Source organism: Ambystoma mexicanum, chromosome 2p (assembly GCF_040938575.1).
Source record: "Ambystoma mexicanum isolate Mex_15411 chromosome 2p, UKY_AmexF1_1, whole genome shotgun sequence".
Taxonomy (NCBI): Eukaryota; Metazoa; Chordata; class Amphibia; order Caudata; family Ambystomatidae; genus Ambystoma; species Ambystoma mexicanum.
The window spans coordinates 1,227,376,268-1,227,395,745 of record NC_090923.1 but is presented as its reverse complement, the minus strand read 5'-3'; the positions used below and the strand labels follow the sequence as shown (position 1 = coordinate 1,227,395,745).

At 45.7% G+C, this 19,478-nt stretch overlaps 1 pseudogene; it reads left to right on the top strand.

The window, feature by feature from the left end:
• The first annotated feature begins 304 nt into the window (after positions 1-304).
• LOC138566026 (ubiquitin-conjugating enzyme E2 G1-like) lies at positions 305-806 on the top strand (annotated as a pseudogene).
• The last annotated feature ends 18,672 nt before the right edge of the window (positions 807-19,478 follow it).

Sequence of the window (19,478 nt, the reverse complement as noted above, 5' to 3'; positions counted from 1 at the left end):
GAAAGAGAAAGAGGCAGAGATAATCAAGATGGCAGACCCCTCTCTGGCTCACCCCAACTCCTACCCCTCCCCTGCCAATAGGATCAAAGGCCTTTAGAAATGCAGCCCCTCGTGTGAGGGCTGGCTCTCTCTGAATGGGTGTGCTTCTTGGTTTCTGTTCCCAGGCTAGTGTCCTGTGGAGTGGCTTTCCTGGGGGAAAGGGTGTTACCTCCCCTTAAAAAGGAAGAAAAAGAAACCATCCCACAAGGCTAGTCCTGTCATTGGACAGGGTGGGTCTTCTCTGGATCCAGACTTGGCTCATATTATGGCTGACCAGTCCATTTTCCTTCTCAGGAAGCAGCTGGCAGGATTGAACAAGAACCCTCTACAGGAATTTTCAGCTGGGCTCATTGATAACAACGACATTTACAAACGGGAGGTGATTGTTATTGGACCGCAGGATACATTATTTGAGGGAGGGTTCTAAAGTGCATCTGACGTTTCCGAATGATTATCCTTCGAGGCCTCTGAAGATGAAGTTTATAACCGAAATCTGGCATCGCATTGTGGGAAAGAATGGCGATGTCTGCATTTCTATACTTCATAAACCTGGCAAGGATAAGTTTGGTGAAAAACCAGAAGCGCGCTGGCTTCTATCCACACTGTAGAAACCATCACGATCAGTGTTATTTCCATGTTGGCCGATCCGAACAGTGACTCTCCAGCAACCGTTGATGCTGCAAAAGAATGGTGAGAAGATCCAAATGTTGAATTTAGAAGAAAAATAGCGCACTGTGTCAGAAAGTCAAGAGATGGCGTTTGAATGAGTACGATCTAAACCGATTTTGCTCAGGCCACGAGCTTGCAACTTTGTATTTCATGCCTCTTCTTCTACTCCTTCTAGATTATTTGCCTTTGGCTGTTTAGCATGTTCAACTGCATACATTATAAAATGAGTGGTATTCAACCCTGCATAGGATTGTATATTTATTTATTCCAAATAAATATACTTTTTGAAATTGTGATTTTAAAATGACTTTTATATCTTCCTCTTCATACAGTGCATTATTTGCAAATATCTTATTTGAATATGTCTTTATCATGTTAGTGTGATTTTTGAACGGATTTGTCACTGCTTGTTGCAATGGACTTTGTTAATGCAATACTTGGTTATTAAATAAAATAAAAGGTTGAGTTTGTTTCTTCTGTCTGGCAGGAATACACACAATCCTTACACAGCTGAACTGGGCCCACAGGGCTGACATGTGTGAAAACAATTTCATATGGCTGGGGTAACTCTGGAACATGATGGCCACCATATCCTAACTCAGCTATGGCTTATATTTACAGTTATATGTGCCACCGGGAAAACACCTTCAGAATGATGTCGTTTTTGGAACAGGGGTGAACGTTTAAATGCAGCCCCTGCGCTGCAGAGACTTGGGTGTCACTGCAGCTGTCACAAAGGCACCTGTGGCCTCTGACCCTTCTCGGTGCTACTTGTAGAGCAGGCGCTGCGAATCAGGATACTTATGCAGCCAGACACAAGTACATACTATGGTTTTGCCATGGAGCTTATAAAAGGGGAACCCGATTAGCAGATTTCCCCTTTCAGGGATGGAATTATCTGCATCATTTTTTTTATCTAATACAAATCAAAAAAGCCAGGGCTTTCACACCCTCGCCAGATGGCAGTTCATCACAATCACATCATCCCTGAGGTGGCCTGTGAAGATCTGCATCATCTTCATGATTGGAGCCTGGGTGAGTTTCGTCATCTGGAGGCATTGGTACATTCCTCCTTAGGCACATTATGTGCCGCATTGCACAGATCATGACGATCCTCCCCACCTTGAAAGGGCTGGACATAAGTGCCCCACCAGTCCAGTCGAGGCATCGGAATCTTCCCATAAGCAGACCAGATGTGGACTCTAGGCACACTGTGGTCCGTATATGTCCCATATGCATGCTACCTCCTGTGGCGTTGCTGGGTTTCATGATGGGTGTCCTCTGCTGTGGATAGCCAGAGTCACCTGCAATAGGTAAGAGTTATTTTTAATGATGGCAGTGTTTGGTATGCAGGCATTCATCATTGTGCTGTGCTGCAGGGCCATTTTTTCATCAGGCACATCATCAAATATACATGGGAGCTCACATTACATGATGTTAGGGCTGTGTGGGTGTGTAATTAATGGACAAGGAGTGCTGTTGATCCTGCAGCTTTGTGAAAGAGCCAGGAACCATTCTCCCCTCTGTATCCCATCAGCTACATCACCCTTACTCAATTGACAATTCCTGGTCTTTTGCTACTACTAAATGTTACTTGTTGTGTGGATTGTTGAGTCGTATTGACATTTGTATAGCTTTCTCGGTGTTATAGTGCAGTAGTCATTGCCGGGGATAGTAGTGCAAAACATCAGTGCACTCCGATGTCTCACTGTGTCTGGGGAGCGGGTGATATTGGTGATGCCCTATTTACTGTGGAGTTTAGAGTTCTGCCCCCATTGTCATGTACTAACAATGGCTTGCAAAAAACAAGGGGGGTGCTGGGAGACCCTCTGCCGGACATTAGTCCCAGTTACAAGAGCCTTACCCAGTTTCTTTAGCTTACCATCTTTCACAGAGGAGAAATATCCAGAAACATATCAGTCTTTGTCCTGCTCTGAGGCAGTCCAGCACCGAAATACTAGTCAATTCTGCTCTGAACAAGAGTATCAACAGCAACCCCAGACACATGTGTGATGGGGAGCGGGTGATATTGGCAACAGACTATTTACTGTGGGGTTTAGAGTTCTGCCCCATGTAAACCTAAATTATTTGATTCACATGCATCATGTACTAAACATGGTTTGACCATGCATCACATATTTGGCAGTGCTCCTATGGCCTCTCACCCCCACCTCCAGCCTATCCCCTTATCATTCTTTGCTCTATACGTACATTGCATTTTCAGTCTTTCTACTTACCCACTATCCATGTACACTGTCCCTGTAGGATTCCAGGTATCCTGGCAGGGTCTTGTTATGCAGGACCAATGTGTCTTGGGTGGAACCGTGAAACGGGGCATTGTAGTGGCTCACCACCTGGTCGGTGCACATTCATTGAATGGTTCTGCTTCCTGTTCCAGATTTGCTCCTGTGCCTGGGGTGGGATCAATGGCACATGCATGCAGTCCAGTGCAGCAATCACATCGGGGAAGTGGGCTGTTCCATAGAAATGTGCCTTAGTGGCATAAACTTTGTTTTGGGTGTTGGGCCTTATGTGATTTGGCGCATGTCGCATTAGTGCATCCAGCACCTTTGAGAAAGTTGGCTTGGCTGGCACATGCCATGTAGCATTCCCATGGTGTACTGAAAGGTGCCCGTTGCTAGGACGTGCAGAACAGCTGCCAGCATAATCAACGGTGGGATGACAGTCGTGATGCTGATCCCACTCTGGAGGTCTACCTGTATGAGTGAGAGCAGCTAAGCATTGGTGTTCCTGTTCAGCCGATGAGTGTGATTTTCTGGTCATCAGCCATTGCCCTGTGGGAGGGTCTGATGCAGTTGTATGTCCCTTCTGTTGGGCTGGAATCCTTGGCAGCCGATGCACTACATGTCTTTGCAGCTCAATGTACAACAGCAAATTGTGACTCCGGTAATCCATGTCCAATAGGGGCTGCCTGTTGCTTTAAAATGTGTTTGGTGTGAGATGGTAGCCTTATATACTCTTTCGGATGCACCTGTGGCTTAATTTTCATCACCTACATGCGTTTACCACCACTTCTTAGGCAGAGATAACTGCACTACTATTTTGGAGGCATTATTGCCCGTTTTTGCCAATACACCTTAAAGCATATGTGGGCTAGATGGAATTACCAATAAAATATTGTAGACCAAATAACCGGACAGACAAAAGAGATGGTAAAATACTGCTTTAATCTCAAAATAGTAAAGCAGGGTGAATAAACACTCATCAAGTCGATTCATGCAGGATCACAAAATCTTTTAGTTTATATAATGCAAGCTGCGTCATCATTGATGTCATCCTACATGGCCAGTTGCAAAAACCTATCGAGGGGTGGGATTGGATCAGAGGAATATGTCTACCTATAGCATATACGCGTGTTAGTCTCTCATTGGTGGTCTCTTATCTGTAAGATACACCGTGCGCTACTTCTATACACACTGGGCCTCATTACACGGTAGGCGGTAAGTTACGGCCCTTACCGGCATGGCGCTAATAACATGTCCGTGTAGGAAACAGGCCGCTAATATCGTGGCATCACGAGTAGGCGGGCACGAGCTTAGCACCATGCCGGTAAGGACCCTACAGCCATGCCAGTAAAGGCCTTGTAAAGGCCCTTAGCGGCACCCAGGAAAGCGCCGATAGCACTTCCGCCCTCCCACAACACAGCATGATCGGTGACCTCTATTAGCGGTCACCGTAAATAAGCGGAACCGGAAGTAGCGTCATTGCACAGGAATGGGAAACAGCACGGCGGCCATCTTTAAAAAACACAATCCATTGCCATCCTCTGACCCCAGGAACTGCAGTCACACCAGAGCCTTCTAAAATCTTCCAGAGACCCACTGAGAATGCCCAAGTCAATAAAAAAAGGAGCAGAGCGGCAGCGGAAGGTGCGCTTTTCTAATGAAGAGCTCACAATGCTAACTGACACGCTTGCTGCCAACGCAGAGGTGGTGTTTGCCAATGACATGCAGTGTCCCACCCATATCAAGAAGAAGGAGATCTGGGCAGAGGTGGCCCGTGAAGTCAGTGCGGTGGGCTCCAACCCCCACACTGTGAAGGATGTCAGGAAGCGGTGGGCCGATCTACGCCTCTGTGTATGCAGCATCCTGGCTGCCAACCGGAGCCTGGCTATGGGCACAGAAGGCGGTGGAGGATCCCCAATAAAACTAATGGAGTGGGAGGAGACCTGTGCAAGCACCATTGGGGTCGAACCAATCGAGGGGGTAGGCGAAATTGAGCACGGTGTGCCGACATCGTCAGATGGAGACGAGTGTCCACACAAAACACTGCACTGTGAAACATGAGGTAATTCCCCAAATGTGACCCTTAAATCATCTCATGGACGTGGCCATCAAACATACACGCACACAACCCTGCCCATATGCGGTTCACATCCCAACACACACACATGCATGCAGCACCACAGACACGTGTCTCCCAGACTCCTGCATGAATGACCCACCCAACAGTCGTTCGACCTGTATGGCCAAACATGAAGTCCGAAGGCATAGAATAGCATGAACAACATCTGCATGAAGCATGTTGACCAATCACCAATGCCATCCCTCTCTTTGTCTCCCACAGGCTCACAAACTGACAGCGATGAGCAGGACACTGCGACGCAGGCCCCACCCAGGGGAAAGGAATCAGGCAACATGGCCAGCATGTCGAGGGGCACAGGAAAGAGTGCACTCCCACAGAGGGCCAAACCCACAAAGCCACCCACGTCACCAAGACGTGAACGTACGCCTGAACCAATTGCAGCACCCACTCCAGAAATCCCCCCCACACACAATCCACCCGCGGAAGGGACACTGTCTGCTGCCAATAGCTCCATCGGCGAGGCAGCTGCCACGGCACCCATGTCCGATGTGGAGGACACTTGTAACTTGCCCATTCAACAACACACACCCAGCCCCCAGCAGTCAAAACAGCCAAGCCCTCGCCCAACATCACATTCCAGCAGCCACGGCCAGTCTGGGGATGAAATCGTGGCAGGGTGCTGGAGTCCACCGGTGTCATCACCTGATGCTGGACCAATACAACAAGGTGCGGCACCCACCGCACAACGCAGACATAGAGGCCATGACATGGCCATCATCAGACAGCGGCAGGAGGACATCACTGTGCTGGTTGGCCAGCATGTTGATGTGGCTGCACTTGCGAGGGAGGAGTGCAGGGAGCATGCAAGGGACATCAGACTAGCCATAGAAGCCAGCACCAACAGGCTATGTGAGTAAATGTCACTTGTGAGGCAGGTCCTCACATGCATAGCAGATGCGATGGACAGGCAGAACCCCCCACCGGCACAGGACCAACCGTGCACCTCCTCCTTTGCCAGCTCAAGGCAAACCAGCCCCAGGCGCAGGTCCTTGCGGGCTATGAGGCGCACAACCTCTCAACCCCTCAATAGTGGCAGTGGGGATGGAAACTAGGGCCAGCCAGATGTTGCTGACACATGTACAGCTATGCAGCACTGATGTACAAGCCATTTATGGGAGTGTTGTGGGGGGGGAGTGTTGTGGGGGGAGGGGGGAAAGGGTGTTTTGGGAGTGTTGGGGGGGGAGGGGGGAAAGGGTGTTTTGGGAGTGTTGTGGGGGGAGGGGGAGAAGGGTGTTTTGGGAATGTTGATGGGGGGGAAGTGTGGAAAGGGTGTTTACGTAGTTGGGTCCATGCACTTCTTTTACTTAAAATACATAATACACACTGGTGACATGAGAAATCACAGGATTGGTCAATTTCATTGTGTATGTGTGCTTTACTGGTGGACAGGCCACAGTGTACATTTCACCACAAAACCCAGTGCCCAAATACACACAGCCATTGAACAAAGTTCATCCATGTGTATTAGAAATTTTGGTCGATCAGATGCTGGCGCTCAGCATGTCCCTCCTGGGCATCGCCACCCACATGACCTGCAGCCCCGTCTCCTCCCTCCTCATCCCCATTCCCATCATCATCCTCAGCAGGTAGTTGCAATTCAATGTCAGGGGGCATTGGCACATTCCGTCTGATACACATATTGTGCAGCATGACACATGTCATGGTGATATTGGCCACCTTCTCATGCCCGTACAGGAGTGCCCCACCCGACCTGCTGAGGCACCGGAACTGTGTCTTAAAAAGGCCAAATGTCTCCTCAATTACCATGCGGGTACGGGTATGTGCATGATTGTATTCCTCTTCGTGCCTGTTCTGTGGGTTCCGTAACGGGGTAAGGAGCCACTTCTTCAGGGGATAGCCAGCATCACCTGCATGGGTGCAACAATGGGTATGTGTAATTGTTTACATCAAGTGGAACCTGTACATATCACACAAATCAACTTTGCATTGTGAATGACATCCACAAATCCCTTCATGTATGGAGGAAATCAAAGTAACTGCAATGTGGGAAGGTGAGGTAGTCCTTGCAAGTGGACATGCACCGTGCTTGCCTACGGCAGTTATTGCCATGTACTGGGTGAGGTCAAGTCATTCGTGTCTTTTGGTCCTGGCACCGTTTGTTCCACACTGCTAGTGTACTGCCATTCCAAAGTTGATGTCCCCATGCTGTCATGTGGCACTTCAGTAGTGGTGTACGGGTGTGGATCAGTATAATGGCTACAGGAGATCCCTTTGTATGCACTCAAGGGCGCATATCCGTTGTGATGCTGTTCAGCATACATTTCCAATATCCATTTTGGCTGCATGTAGCTGCATTGTGTTATAGAGGGTATGGTCTGATGTTCAATGTGCATGTGGATGGATATGGAATGTTTGAGGTAATGGTTTCATTTCACTGTTGTGCAGCTTCCTACTTGCATGTGGTTTTAATGCGTCAGGTCCATTGTGGGCTGCCTCGGTGGACAGTGGTCTAAATCTGTATGCCCATTGTTTATCCTGACAACTATTCACACCCAGTTGGAGTATGCATCTCCCCCCCAATCACACCCAGTTGGAGTATGCATCTCTTCCCCCCCAATCACACCCAGTTGGAGTATGCATCTCCCCCCCAATCACACCCAGTTGGAGTATGCATCTCCTCCCCCCAATCACACCCAGTTGGAGTATGCATCCCCCCCAATCACACCCTACATCACACTGCCATGTGCTTGCCCTGCTACTCACCAAGTAGCCACAAACGTTGTTCAGCATGTTGCTCCATGTAGCGTGGTATCTTTGAGTTCCACAGGAACATTGAATCATGGGTTGATCCGGGATATCGGGCACAACAATGTGTGATTATCTTGTTAGAGTCACATACCATTTGGATGTTGATGGAGTGGTATTGCTTTCTGTTTCGGTAGACTGCCTCATTGGCATGTGGAACCACCAATTCCACATGGATACAGTCGATGGCCCCGATGCAACTTGGGATGCCTGCCAGTGAATGGAAGCCAACTTTGGTGTTGGAGATCTCCTGGGAAGTCTGTGGCAGGGATATTTGTTCACTTGTGTGCTTCAGGAGGGCATTGAGCACCTGGTTCAACATGCGTGAGAATACTGGTTGTGATATGGCATGCATCTGCCCCACCGTATGCTGGTAGGTGCCTGTGGCCAGGAAGTGGAGCACAGTGACCACCTTCAGTAGAGGGGGGATGGCAGTACGGATGTCTATGAGGCTGACTATGTCGTCGTGTATCATGTCCACAATGGTGGTGATGGTATCCCGGTCCAGGGTGTATACTTGCTCAGGGGTTAGGTTGAATGGACTGGCTCTGATCCTGGGGATTGGTGGCTGCCTCTATGGTATGACTAGGTGCACTGGTGGGGCTTGCTGGGCCTGTCTCACCCTCCTCCTCCTCCTGCGTCTCCTCTGTGCTGCCTGTTGTTGTTGCTGCTGCAATGCAATCATGTCCTCCAGCCCATGTAATGTTGCTAGTATTGGAATCATTTCGGTGCTTAAATGGGTGTGGGAAGGGGTGTGGTGTGCTCCTTTTGTGCTGGCCCAGTCTCCATTGCCTCCACCTTTGCCGATTGTGGCCACCTGTGGCAGTTGGGAACACTGCACATAACCCTTAACAGGTTGTTCGCGATGCCGGTATTTCCGCCATGCCGGTATGGGCTTTTGGGGCCTGCTCCATGCCGCTATTAGCATGTCTGCATGTCTTGTGATGGACTCCTATTTCCGCCATGCCGCTATTGCCGACATGACGGGTCGCGCGCCCGCGAGCTTGCCGCTATTAGAGGCACCGTTCTTAGCGGTGCCGCTAATAGCGGGTAGGCTGGTCGTAATTGGCAGGAGTGGTTAGCGATGCCAGTAATCCTTTACCGGCGTCGTTTTTCCCATATCGCCTACTGTGTATGAGGCCCATGGTGTAAAAACTCGTCATAACAGAGAATGTGGCAGGGGAATAATACTTGCTACATTGTATGTAAAAGTGCATGTCTTTTAATTACATTTTATTGGCATTTAGGATATAACACAAAATAACAGTTATACATTACACATCAAACCCATCAGTGGAATATCAATTCCCCCCCCCCACGCTCCTCGCCATGGACCTTCTTAATTAAATCATCTCAGATGTTCAGGCACACGGTAGCGCCTTCCCTTAAGATCAGGATGCTCCTTCTGTGGTACGCTAAAACTTCAGACTTATTAACCCCCCTCTACCAGACCCCTAGAGAAATCAACATGTCCCCCAAACCTGCGTTCTCACACAAAGATTCTCTTGTTCTTCAACCTGCCCCACCACCATTTGGTCTCACTTAGCCGTCGTATTTCGCAAAAAACGGTAGTCACATTCCCTCAATATTGGACCTGGACTCATCCAGGAGGTGGGTCAAGTATTCCATGTCATATATCGCTCGTGTTTTGGAGACCCACTCCTTCTCCCCAGGCATTTGTGGACTCTTCAATCGCTGGGCCAAACAACATCTTGCTGCAACACACTTAATATGCAGCATATGGCCCTATGGCTCCTCCGAATCATCCTTCGCATTCACACCGAAGAGTACCAACCACAGGGATGGGTCCCTCCGTATTCCATCAACCCCCCCCCTTATCCAGGAGAGGACCTCGCTCCAATATACCTGCACCCTAGGGCATGTCCACCACATGTGTATGTAATCTCCTTTCTCATTATGGCATTTCCAGCAGTGTGGGTCATTTCACTCGTGCATTCAGACAATGCTCACCGGTGGGTACATGCCAGGCTATTCTAATTGGTTGGCAACCCAACTCCAATCTTTGACATTCTGCTTGCTAGCAGCACGTACATAGAAACGAAACCCAGGTGCTTGGAGATATATCAGCTTTTCCCTTGTTACCCCAATTAGTCTACCCTCTCTCATTGGTAGGCCTCATGCCAGTGTCTTCTGTTTGAAGACTGACCTTGCCAGTCTGCATTGTCTTGGGACATTCAAGGGAGAGTAGGCTTTGAGCTTAATGAATAGCCCTTTTTTTCGAGCTCTTTGTCATGTGTTACAAGACCATGAAATGATCTATAGCGACAGTGTTTTTAACATCATTTGATTCAATTATGCTGTTTGCAGTTGCTCCTCTTGGCCTTTAGAGACTTGCTCACTCTATCCCATATTAACTTCATGCCATTTTAATTGCCCAATATTTGGCATCAGTAAATGTTATTGTTCCTTCTAATCTTTGGGAAATATGTCCTTCTGCATGGTCTGCTCTTAGACTCCCATTGTGCTTTTCTTCCATTTCTCAAAATAGCATCCTTGTTTCCAAGTCAATTTACTCCTTTATTTTGCAAGGGAAAACAGAGTCTTCCTCATCTTTCCACATTAAGATCCTGGGCTCGCATTCGGAGATAGCTGGGTTGATTGACATAAGCCATTGTCCATCTTCTTCTAATGGTCGTCCTAAACGGTGAATCTATATCCCTCATAAGAAAGCTTCTACTATTCTTTCTACTGTTTCAGCATATTTACAGTTATTGACCAGTGGGTCACTTCATTCTTCTTTATGTTCATATGTACTGCATCATGGAGCAAATTTCTTCTTAGTTCTCAAGTTACATTGTAATTCTTAAGTATTTTTATATCGTTTCAGCATAGATTAATATATCTTCTTTGGGACATTCTTTTGCTGTCATTAGACTTTGTTTAACGTACATCCATGTCTTGCACCATTTTATTCATGGCTGCATTCAGACAACTCAGCAAGGGAAATCCTTCATGGTAGCTTTCGTCCACTGTTTCAACGTGAGGGTATCCTTTGAATGGCAGCCTGAGCGCATATCGTCTTTCATATACATTGATGTGGTATGGACCTGTTGCATAAACTTGTGCATGGGTTCCCAATTGTTGCTTCTCATCTGCCATTCCAATAGGGCGGGGGTGATGGGGCAGTTTCTAGGTAGAATGCGTCCACTTGCTCCTCTACATTTTTCCAGTATCTCAGCATTTAATACACCAGAATTACTTTTTTTATTCTTATCCACTAAATCCGTCAGCAGAATTTGCACTGGCAGAATTACCACTGGTTATTGGCAGTAATTCCTAGATCACTAATTACACCGATATTAGTGCCGGTTAGGTACTGCTTGTAATATGGTGGTGTGGTAAAAGTGGCAGCAATGGTATTACAGCCACATTGTTACTGCACTGCCAAACTCAGAATTACCCCCTTTGTCTCTCCCAAGTGTGTAATGTTACACATAAGGTCTTCGACTTCAGATGCAACATCATCTTATTTCAGAACAAGTTCCCACACACCCTCCCACCACTAGCTGCCCCCTGACCTCCTCCCCTTTTTAAACAGACTGACACTCCATCATTGTAAACCCTTGTACTCTGGGTAAGTGTAGCTGTTACTGTCAAAACTCTCTGCTGTAATTAACAGAGTGTCTTAAACTGACAATGCTTGCCACCTGCCTCACAATATTGGTTACACATCAGCAGCTTTATTAGTATGTTGCAGTTTCATTACAGTTTGAATGAATAATTCAAGAATTCTACCCACCCCTGCAATGATTATGTGCCTCAAATTCTGCAGTACTTGCGAGTGCAAAACGTTCAATGTAACCTTTGATATTATGAAGACCTCTGGGATATGCACTGTAAGTATCAAAAAGGGTGCAGAAGTATTATGCGGAAACACGAGTGGCATACTTGTTGGTAAAAACCTTTATTAAAAATGAAATTAGGAAAATCCCCACCTGTCCCTATGACTCAGAAGGGTTTCCCTGTCTCAACTAAATACTAAGGATGTGGTCAAGATGTCCATCCAAAACAAATAAAAGAACTAAACTATTAGGCTCACGTTCTTGGTACAGGAAAATGACTCCCTTCTCCTGGACAGACAACGTTTTCCTTCCCCAGGTTAAGTCCGTCTGCCTCAACTTGTAAAGCAAATTTATAAAGTGGTTCAAAACAAACTTCCAATGTACTCAAACTTAAAGTTCAATGGATATAAGCAAAGTTCCAACAAACTCTTGATATTCATAAAACATAAGGGTGAATGGTTGTCTTCTCCTGTCCTCTCAGATTTTCAGTGTGCCAAGAGGGTTCTCTTTGATTTTGGCTTTTATCAACACTGTCCATGTATGCCGGGGGGAGGGGAGGTGACTTTAGAAGGCAGCCCTTGGGTACTCTCTTGCCAGGGTCGGCCTTGTCTCTCAGTTTCTTCTTCTCAGGTTTTCACAGTTCAGCTGGCAACCCTGGTGTACTCTCCTGCCAGGGACTGCCTTGGGTCCCAGAACCTGGTTAATATGTTCTCCAATACGGGTTTCAGGCCCCTTCATCTGGGCTTTTTACATATGGGTTTCAGACCCCTTTTTCTGTCGCTTCTCAAATATGGGTCCCAGACCTCTTCACCTGATAATGTGGCAGACTTGGCTCAACATCCTACCAAGTACTGTGACTATGGAGCTGATTGATAATGTGATCTTCATATGGGTGTGGGGCCCAGAACATTCTTTTTTGGCCGCTTGGAAAGCTTGTTCTTTTTCCCTGAGCTTCCTTTCTTTCCTGGTTTGGCTGGGTCAAGGTTCCCCACAACTCCCTTCTGCCCCTACTAACCGCCCCGGTCGCCGCTGTACCTTTAGTCTCTCTACTGGTAGGCTTTGGTCGGTCCCTGGAACTTTCTTTTTCAGTTTCGGGTTTCTGCAGTCTTCACCAGTGTGCTGCAGCAGCACTGCAGCATTTGGTTCCTTGCAGCAAGCGCGTCTCCTCTTGACCGTGCAGTCCCCTGGCTTCACCCGCCTGGGTTGCTGCTTCTTCTAGCCATCTGGTTCTTCCACATTGAACTGCTTCGTAGCACCTCTGTAGACTCAGCATTCCCCTGTTCTGCAACCCCTTCTTTCGCCAGCACCATGAGCATTCCCCATGCCCATGGTTCCTTCAGGGAAGGCCAGACAGTATTTCCTGTTTTCCCTCTTGTATTTCTACTCCACCTTGGCCAGTAGGAAGTTGACAACCACTAGACTGATCAATATGCTTCCTACTGGTGATCTTCATTCCTCAGCACTTCCTCATCACAGCAGTGATGTTTGCACTCCTCACTAGGTTGTTGGTGTTCTTCGTCATAGTTCCAAGATGTGTGCTACCAGAGAAACCCTGATCCAGCTCATCTCAGTACCTTCTAAGGGTTGCATGTTATCTACCCTACAGAGGCTGATGAAGCGTGGGTGGAAGAGACAACTTGAGCAGGACAAATGGATTTATGAGGGAATGAGGTATAGGGGACATAACGCATTCTCTCCACTGGTCGTCCCTAACATTATAAGAAGTAGCCCCCTCCCCCCTTTTTAGAAGGGACGATGAATTGCACTTCATCATAGTATGCTTGTATAGAAGTAATATGTTTGGACTTCTAAGAGGCCGGAGTTTCTCTGGATGTAGCTTCTGTATTGAATACAGAATGGCATAAAAGAGTGCACCGTAATGTTGATCTTTCAGCACCAATGTTCCATTGGGTGCATCTTTTGTATTAAATACAGAATCGTAAGAAATGGTGGAGCCGTATGTTGGCCTTTCTGCACCATTACGAATGTTGTATTACCCCAGCCTGCTAAAGATAACTTGTGCGGGCCACCTGGCTGCATGCGTCTCTCTTTAGTGAGGGACCTGCACGTCTGGTTTTGCAGGGTTTGTATCAACAACTCAACTGTATGCAATAGTGTTGATTCGATGCAACAGTGAGCCCAGCCTAGTTACCGCAGGATTTTTTTTTATTTTCAACATGAAAGGTATGAAAAGGTTCAATGGTGGTTTATCATAAAGGCTGTGCCCTTGTTAAGGATATCATGTTATGTTAGTATAATGCATATTATGTAATAACCTTCATTATTGCTGCCGTACACACTACAATGTTGTGGTTATGATTGTCGTCAGTATATCAAGGTAAATTATCTTAATTCTTATTGCTGGATACCCTGAATAGGATAAGTTCTAAGAGAGCAGTGCACGGTCTCAGAGACCTTAAGTGCTAAGGGCGGGTAGGTTTGTCCTGAATATACATAATAAATCACTGAAGGACCCGCCCATTGCCATAGTTAAGTTTAAAGCTTATTTTGTGTGGAAAAAAAAAGCAATCTTACGATAGTCTTGCTGCCATTCTGCAATAAGGATGTACGCTAATCAATTCAGGTGTAGAATGCCCTGAAGGTGCGTTTTCCCCACACTAGATCGCGTGCTTGAAACATAGTGACTGAATGGCAGCTCTGAGCCCCGTTTCTGAGGTGTTATGCAGGAATTGGGACTATAGAATTTATTACAGTTCAGCAGACAAAAACAATCACCCAGGAGAAAAAAATACCTGTTGCATTATGTATTCTTTTGTATTTTTATTGAACTTCTATTGCGCTTAATGTCCAAGCGCTGTACATAGTAAGCAATGGTACAATTTACATGAACAGATAAACAGAAAGCCAAAGATCAACAAGGAGAAATGTTTTTAAACAGGACTTGAAAAGAAGAAATAGAAGGAAGAGGAAGAGAAGTCCAGGTATGGGGCAAGAAGAGCAAATGAACGAAACAGCCAACAGAAGAAGATTCAGAATGAAGTGAATAAGCTGTTGAATAGCAAGAAACTACAGAAGAAAGATAAGGGGTGAGGCCCTAAAGGCACTTAAAAACAATACAAAGAACATTTTAAAAAATATGTGATTTTCAAAGGAAAACCAATGCAAGGAGTCGAGAGCAGAAGTGATTGAATGTCGCAGAGCAAGAGTACAAAGAATTTGAATAAAAGAATGATGAACGGAGCGAAGAGGAGCAAGATGAGAAGCAGGAAGACCCAGAGGAAGAGAGTAACAGTAGAAAAGACCAGAAAATGCTGAAGAGGAGATGAGACGCTTAGCACAAGGAAAGGTAAGACAGCAATGAGCCTTTACAATAATAAAGAGTTGGTAGCAACAGGAAAGAGAAATAGAGGATATGAGTAGAGAAAGATAGTGAAGAACCAAAAATAACATCAAGATTATGAGCTGAATTATTCCCTATTAACAGAGTTACATATTTTCCTGCAGTTGTCACATTTGGCATTACATCCTGTTTTATTGAATGTACACAAAATCAAAGTTTAACAGTCTTCAAATGCACTAATTTCTCATCATCAGGGATATGTCCATGTTAACAAATGGCATCACAGAAACTCCCACACATCTGCATACCTTTTGTTATAGTGGGTTGCAGGATCTACATTGCGTGACTGGTTATCATCTGCATTGCGATGTGAAGACAGCCACCTCTTCACATCTTCACATATGGCAGAGGATCCCAAAGTGGCAAAGGAGTGCCCATGAGGTTTATAAACATTAAGGAGGAGAGGAGTCTAATTTGAAGAATATTCCTTACAGGTGACAGGATCAAGTTCATTGTACTGAACTCCCTTTCATAGTCACTAGATGTTGGCAGGGTGTTTACTGCCCTTATGATGAGTTGCAGCTGTTTGGAAACTTCATTCCCACCGTTGTCAATGTAGTCCCGGAAACCTTCACCTATAGATTTGTAATTCAGCGAAATTCTCCTGCACAGGATTTCCAGCTCATGTTCGCCCTCAAGCCACGGACTGTCAATGTTGCTGGGCCACTTCTGAGAATTAAGAACATCTATCTGGGCAACAAGTGCCTCAAATTCATCAGCCCAAGGACTATTGGTTGACCTATTACTTGCAGTCAGGGCATATAATCGTGAACATAAATTATCTGCCAGATTTTGGTAAAATTGAGGAAGATTTATTCTAACCTGTCCTCTTGACTCCTCCTGGTTGTTAGTCACCCCTTTAAAGGACCCATTTTGAATGGAATCAGTTACTTCTTTCAGATGTTTTCCAGGCACATTCTTGTATCTTCACAGTTCGGTTGATAAGCCGATAGGCTCTCAGAAGAGTGACATCATCCCTATGCAAAGCTTCAGAAAGAACCCCAACTTCACTTACTGCATCTGCAATACCAGCTAAATTAAGAAGGAAATCCTCTGATGTTATGAATTTATTGAGCCCAATGAATGTAGCACGATGCTTGCTGTCAAGTGAAGCAGATGTGCTTGCCCTAAGGAAATGATTATGAATTGCCAGGTAGGACTCCCATACTGTTTGAATAGCCCTCTGGCTCAAAGCAAGATTTTGCCAATCCTAGGAATTTGAGCTTCCAAATCCTTTGCACATTCTGAAAGTTCACGTTGATTTTTGGGCGATTGGTGGTAGACTGCATACAGTTTTTCAAAAAATGATGTCAGATGTTTCAGACCAGGGACAGTCTGAGCAGTGGCAGACACGCTCAACTCATGCGGTGGCACAAACAGTGCCATTTCACAATGCAGGGATATTTTTCACCGAACCTCTCAAGCACACCAGAGTTTCATCCTAGCATAACACTTGCCCCATCACTGCATACCCCCATCAAATTTTCTGCAAGGAAATCATGGCAAAACCCATGTTTGGACAAACAATTTAAAAGTGAGGATTCAATAGACTGTGCATCCCCTCTATCCAATTCTAGCAAATCAAGGAAAAATGTGATGGGCTCTTTACCACCAATCGAAGACCGAATATAAACAATTAAAACAGAATGAGATTAAACAGTTATGGATTCATCAATAGAAATTGACATTTTTGGATCCCATTCGACAATTGAACAAAGCTTCCTGCCCATTTCGGAAGCAATGCAATCAGCTATTTGTGCTGCAGTGGGTTGGCTGCGTAGAATAGACCCCATGTCGGCTTCATTAGCTACCTGCAACCCATTATTTTTGGCACAGAAATAAAAAGTGTGAAACACCTTCACGGTTGATGCAAAACAATGATTCTTTGCTCAACAATGGCAGACCGTAGCACCTCTTTCTTAGATGCAGTTAGGATTGTACATGCCTTCATGTGCGCTTCAGATACTCTGTGCTTATGCATTTTCTTGCGTAGAGAAGTCAGCTTGCTAGCTTTGTTGTGCCACATAAAGCTATACTCACAGAGACCCATTTCTTGGAAATGCTAACACCTTGGGACACCGACACTCCAAGTAGTTTAACTTCACTGCATATTGTACACCCAAGAAGTCCATTTTCTACACTTAGCCATGGATACTTTTCCTTGAATTGTGCCCACTGATTCAGGTCCCAACACTCGGGCAAGAGAACGTCCTTTTGCAGAACAGCAACCTCATCATGTGTGATCAATACAGCTTCTGTTTGTGGATAAGTTGGGACGTGGATTTTGCTGGACATGTTCCTCCCTGAATTTGACACTGCAGCATCTTGATGGGATGCACTAGGCTCAGGAAGACTGACTGAACTGGAGCTTGATTTCTTGGATGTTTTTGCAAAGAAATCCATAATACTGGATTTGCATTTGAACTGTGCTACACAAATTCGAAAAGCCATGAAATAAGCTTGGTTTTAGCATTTGGTGCTCCATTATGACGTTGCAGTCACGAACAGAAAAAAAAATTAACAGAAAAATAATGTCTATGAAAATATCTAGGACTTTGAGTTTGTAGCGTGGTTATGAAACAATGCCTTTATTGAGTTGCCTATCAACAAATTGCAGACAATAGTACTTTAGTATGTTAAAGGCAAAAAAAGGAATTGCTTAACTGCCCAAGATTATGTAAAATTATCCAGATCAGTGCAATATTTATCCGTATGTAGCTACTTCTATCAAAAGTTATTAGCCAATGCATGCCATGGTTTTACCTCTGCGACTGACTAGTGCTGATGCCGCCTCCGCGCTCGGGAAGGGAGGCAAAGTGTTTGTGGGGCCAATGCTTCATTAGACTCTCTGTTGACCTTTTTCATCTCCTGGCTGGACTTGCAACCAGGCCCTCTCATGCTGCGAGGGAAGATGGTCCCTGGCAGGGGCAACTAGGTCTTCAGGGATATGCGCGTGGGCCTCCATTTGATTGAGTTACTGACCAAATAACCTGTTCAGCTACATCACAAAAACAGTAATATTTTAAAGCATGAAAGCTATGGGAATCTCCGAAAAGATCCTCCTTTCCTTGTAAAATTATATCATTACATTTCTTATTTGCAAATTAGTTCATCCAGTAATTTATCTGTATGCATGTTTGTTGCTGCACTGCCAGCTTCACTGCCAGCATAGTTGCTACTTTCTCCAAGAATAACTGACATTTCCAACACATTGAGAGTGAGCATTGAAGGTTCCATTTTATGTAAATTGTAATGGATAACTTCATGAAGCATCACCTTAATATCTCCATTCCAAATAATTTGCCAATGTTTGTCACTTTCTCCACTGCCTCTTTGCACCCACAAATCCAAGCTCACTCCCCCTTGACTACTGATAATCATCATAGTTTTGGTGCAGGGGTACATATCATAAATTAAGCCCCTTGCGTTGCAGAGACTTGGCTGTCACTGCAACTATCAAATGGCCACCTGTGACCTCTGTACCTTGTCAGTGCCACTGGAGAGCAGGCACTGCAGATCAGGATACCGATGCAATAGGACACAGGTTGACACCATAGCTATCAACCTTTTCTATCCTGAGTGTGGGTAAATTTTGTTTATGGTGGTGAAGAGTCCATTAAAGTGAATGAGCGGGTAGGGCCCTTGGCGGGTGAGTGAACTGTTTTCAGGCCAGGTGACACCCACCAAAAGCATGCGAGTTGAAACATATGTACACATTTAAGATGAAGTGAATGCAGCACTTATGTGTACTCAAGCTTTATAATACACACATACCTCCTGAGGTGTGTTCAGATACTGTCAAAGGGTGATTCTTCACTTGTGAAGAGAACGGTTGTTGGGCAAATGGGCGGTTAGTATAAGTGTGCCAAAGCACCACATGAGGGTGAGTTATTTTAAATGGTTCCCATTTTCAACAACTCAAGAGATATACAATTATTTGTGGGGCTTGGAGCAGTTTGAACAGGTGAGGCTTACTCTAGAAAGTATTAGCTGAACAATGATAAAATGACACTCAACTTGGGAGACCTGGACTATGGTCTGCAAATCTTGTAGGATAGTCAAGGGGGTTAAAGTGCCTGCTGCAGGGATCCGCGCGCAATTCGAAGTGCCTGGGTTTGGGATCACAAATGGTTGTCATACCATCAGGCCCGGCTGAACATGTGTGGGGGCCCATTTCAACATGATGGTCCCCCCGACCCCTTCTTTTAGAGTGGAAAGCAGTCTGAGGTACCAATGGAGGGCATACATTATAGTTATAATTGTTTTTTTTATAACACCCTTAATACCGAAGAGGTTTCTAAATGCAGAAGCTAGATTCAAACGTGTTGCTCTGTGTCGTCTTTCTTCCAAAACAAGCACATTTGCCACTGAGCTATACTACCGGTGTAAAGGGGATGAAGATAAGGTTAAAAGCCACCAATTATCACAAGATGTCGAACCAGCAAGGAGCTGAA